This window comes from Chrysochloris asiatica, unplaced genomic scaffold (assembly GCF_000296735.1).
Source record: "Chrysochloris asiatica unplaced genomic scaffold, ChrAsi1.0 scaffold00006, whole genome shotgun sequence".
In the NCBI taxonomy this organism is placed as follows: Eukaryota; Metazoa; Chordata; class Mammalia; order Afrosoricida; family Chrysochloridae; genus Chrysochloris; species Chrysochloris asiatica.
Genome location: NW_006408524.1, coordinates 18,765,708 through 18,770,495, shown reverse-complemented (window position 1 = coordinate 18,770,495; position 4,788 = coordinate 18,765,708). Strand labels below are relative to the sequence as shown.

Below are 4,788 nucleotides of genomic sequence, written 5' to 3'. Positions count from 1 at the left end.
AGAAAATAGGCTATGAATATTTTGGTTCGCTAAGTATTATGAATATATCATTGAAATGGTGGTCATCCTACCCCAAACATGTGATGTTGTTGTTAAGTGGCATCGAGCCGATTCCAACCCATAGCCACCCGTATAGGGTTTCCAAAGAGCGGCTGGTGAGCTTGAATCAGCAACCTTGCAGTTCAAATGACTCTGCAGTCTGACGCATTAGCCCATAGCGCCACACCAGGACTCCCCAAAGATGTGATAGAACCACATTTATCCATTAATTTCTTGGCATTCAAAGGACTGCCATTTTATGAACTCAGTTTGCCTGAGGCCAAGTCTCAAGATTTATGTAAGAACTACAAACTAGGTTCATTATTCTGCAGGATCAAGATTCAAGGAAAATTTCGCTGCACTGTTTATCAACATTCTACTTCACAAATGCCTCAAAAATTAAAGATGAGCATTAAAAGCAGACATAAAGTGGAAATGGTGTCCATAAAACAAAGCCTAATCAACCAGGTAATCAAGGTCAGCATCAACAGTGGTAAATCATGTGAGTAGTAAGTATCCTTGATTATGATGTGATGAGAGGCCACTTCACCAGTGTGCCGTTCCTCCCACAAACACGCAACTCCCAGTCTAGTCTCTGGAAAAAGGGTCCCTGGTGGTGCAGTGGTTAAGTACTGAGCTGCTAACTGTGCGCAGGAGAAAAGATCTGGCAATCTGCCAGATTTACAGCCTAGGAAACCCTATGGGACAGTTGCATACTATCCTATAAGGTCCCTGTGAGTGGGAATTGACTTGACTGCACAGCAACAGTCATGGGGAAAGCATGAAGCAAATCCCATTTAAAGGACATTCTACAGAACACTTTACCAGCACTCTTCAAAAGTGCCAAGGTCATCCAAACCAAGGAAGGTCTGAGAAACTGTCACAGGCAAACAGAACTTAAGGAGACATAACAATTAAATGCAATGTGATATCTTGGATGGGATCCTGGAACAACACCCGAAAAAAAGACAATAAGTAAAAAGTAAGGAACTCTAACGAAGTATGTGTTGTTGTTGTTGTTGTTGTTGTTGTTCAGTCGGTTCTGATGAGTCACACCAGGACTCCATATAACTAATAATAAGGTATATGAAAGGAAAAAGGGCAGTCGTAAGTGTGGTTTATGGGAACTCAAATACATAGTAGGTTGGGGAATACCTGTATTATTAAGTAAAGTACATGCTTGGTTGGAGTCCTGGTGTGGAGCTGTAGGATAAGCACTGGACTGCAGAGTCAGTTTGGACCGCAAGGTCGGCGGTTCAAACTCACCAACCACTCCTCAGAAACACTGTACAGGGATGCTATGAGTCAGAACTGACTCGAGGATATTTAACAGCAATATCATTAATCACATTTACTACAAACAGTGTTGTAGCATGTAATGTGCTGATGTAATCATTGTTAGAAGTTCACTCTCTGATGTTCAATTTTATGATTTACTGTGCAAAACACTGCTGTAAGGATTTAGTTTTATAAATGTAATCAGGGATTTCATTTGCTTGAAAACATGGACCCAAACGCCGAGCACTTTACTAAAATAAGTAGGCAGATTCGTGAAGGAGTGAGATGTTATCATGAAATATATGACGAAGAAAAGAAAAGGTCTGGTAGCCATAAGGTCAGAGTTCAAACCTACCACTGGTCTTATTGTTGTTGTTGTTATGTGCCGTGGAGTCGTTCCCGACTCATAGCGACCCTGTGCAGGGTTTCCGAGGTTGTAAATCTTTACAGGAGCAGAAAGCCTCATCTTTCTCCCGCGGAACAGCTGGTAGTTTTGAACTGTTGACCTTGAGGTTCACAGCCCGATTTGTCACCACTATGCTACCAGAGCTCTACTGGTCTTATAGAACCCTATATATAAGGGCACTATGAGCCAGAACACACTCAACAGCACTTAACAACAACAACAAGGAAGACCAGTTAACACCACCGTTATTCAAATTTATGTACCAACTACTACAACTGTAAAATGATAAAATTGAAGAATTCTACCAACTTTTCAGTCTGAAATTGATCAAGCATGCAATCAAGATGCACTGATAATTCCTGGTGATTGGTATGCAGACACTGGAATCCAAGAGGAAGGATCAGTAGTTGGAAAATATGACCTTGGTGAGAGACATGAAGCTGGAGATCACAGGATAGAATTTTTCAAGAGCAATGATTTATTCATTGCGAATACCTTTCTAACAACATAAACAGTGACTATCTATATTGACCTCAACAAATGGGATGCACAGGAATCAAATTGACCACATCTTTAGGAAGATATGATGGAGAAGTTCAATACCATCAGTCAAAACAAGGCCAAGGGCCAACTGTGGAACAGACTGTCAATTGCTGCCATACCAGTTCAGGCTGAAACTGAAGGAAATTAAAATAAGTCCCCAAGAACCAAAATATGACCCTGAGTGTATCTCACCTGACTTTAGAGACCACCTGAATTTACATACATGAAGGCATACAGAGGAGTTGTGGGATGACATCAAAAACACCATCCATGAAGAAAGCAAAAGGTCATTAAAAAGCCAGGAAATAAAGAAAAGACCAAAATGGATGTCAGAAGAGACTCTGAAATTTGGTCTTGAACATAGAGAAGATAAAGCAAATGGAAGAAATGGGGACTAAAAGAGTTGAAAAGAAAATTTCATAGAGTAGCTCAAGAAGACAAAATATTATAATGAAATATGCAAAGTCCTGGAGTTAGAAAACCAAAAGGGAAGAACACGCTCAGTATTTCTCAAACTGAAAGAACAGAAGAAAAAAAAAATCAATCTTCGACTTGCAATATTGAAGAATTCTATAGGCAAAATACTGAATGATGCAGAAACCATCAAAAGAAGATGGAAGGAATACACAGAGTCACTATACCAAAATGAATTGGTCAATATCCAATCATTTCAACAGGTATCATATGATCAAGAACCAAAGTATTGAAGAAAGAAGTCCATGCTGCTGCACGGAAGGCACTGGCAAAAATAAAATAAAAATAAAAATCAAGGATCCAGGAATTAAAGGAATAAAATTTGAAGTATTTCAACAAACTGATGCGGCACTGAAAGCCTTCACTCATTATGCCAAGAAATTTGGAAGACAGCTACCTGAGCCACTGATTGGAAAAGATCCAATATTTGTGCCCATTCCAAAGAAAGGTGACCCAATAGTATGCATTAATCATCGAAAAATATCATTAATATGACATGCATGTAAAATTTTGCTGAAGATAATTCAAAAGTAGTTGCAGCAGGACATTGACAGGGAGTTGCTAGAAAATTAAGTCAGATTCAGAAAAGGACATGGAATGAGGTGTATCACTGTTAACATCAGACATATCTTGGCTGGAAGCAGAAAATACCAGAAAGATGTTTTGCTGTTGTTGTTGTTATTAAGCGCCACCGAGTTGATTCCAACTCATAGCAATACTGTGTGGGGTTTCCGAGGCTTTTAAATCTACGCAGGAGCAGAAAGCTTCATCTGTCTTCTGTGGAGCTGCTGGCAGTCTTGAACCACAGAACTTATGGTTCACAGTCCAGTGCTTATCGTATAGAGCCACCATACTCCCTAGAAAGATGTTTACTTGTGCTTTAGTGACTATGCAAACACATTTGACTTTGTGTATCATAACAAACCAAGGATAGCATTGTGACGAATAGGAAATCACCCTGGTTTGTCCGAGGATAGATCTAACACTAAGACCAAAAGAACTTCACACACAAAAGGGAACATTACACAAGGATCCCTGAGTCTTGTCTAAGGACAGCAAGCATTCACATCCAAACTGCATTCAAGTCAACCAAGAGAAAATTAAAACAAATTAATGACAGGATAGAAACCCCTCCAGCACCTGAAATGCAAGACCACCATGTTTGTGTCCTACACATATATATCTTAATGAGATCTGGTTCTAAATTAATGAAAGGCTGGTTATATGCTAATTTAGATCTGTTCTATGCTAACTAAAATCTGCTTCTAGAAGGAAGAACAGTAGCTGGCAGAGAGAAAATGCCTTTCCCTAGAGCTGGTTTTCTGAATATGGACTTCTAATCTCCTAAATATTAGGGTCTTGTTGTTGTTAGGTGCCATCGAGTCAGTACCGACCCATAGCAACCTTATGCACAGCAGAACGAAACACTGCCCAATCCTGGGCCAATCTCACTACTGTTGCCACGCTTGAATCCATCGATGCTGCCACTTGGCCAATCCATCTTGTTGCGGGGGTCTTCTTCTTTTTCTCTGACCCTCCACCTTACCAAACATGATATCCTTCTCCAGTGAATGGTCCCTCCTGACAATATGTCCGAACTGTGAGAGACGGAAGTTTGGCCATCTTGGCCTCCAAGGAGCACTCTGGATGCACTTCTTCCAAATGGATCTATTGTTTCTTTTGGCAGCCCGTGGCACTTTCAATATTCTCCTCCAACACTACAACTCAAAGGCATCAATTCTTCTATGGTCTTCTTGATTCATTGTCCAGCTTTCGCATGCATATGAGGTGATTGAAAATACCATGGCTTGGGTCAGGCAAACTGACATCTTAGTCCTCAAAATGACATCTTTGCTCTTCAACACTTTAAAAAGGTCTTGTGCAGCAGATTTGCCCAATGTAATATGTTGTTTGATTTCTTGACTGCTGCTTCCCTGAGTGTTGATAGTTAATCCAAGAAGAATGAAGTCCTTGACAACTTCAATCTTTTCTCCATTGATAAGAATGTGGTTTATTGGTCCAGTGGTGAGGATTTTTGTTTTCTTTAT

General features: G+C 40.1%; 1 protein-coding gene across 1 annotated transcript in view; it reads right to left on the bottom strand.

The window, feature by feature from the left end:
• PDE1C (phosphodiesterase 1C, calmodulin-dependent 70kDa) overlaps positions 1-4,788 on the bottom strand; it is a 646,978-nt gene that overhangs the window by 487,653 nt on the left and 154,537 nt on the right. The window lies entirely within an intron of this gene.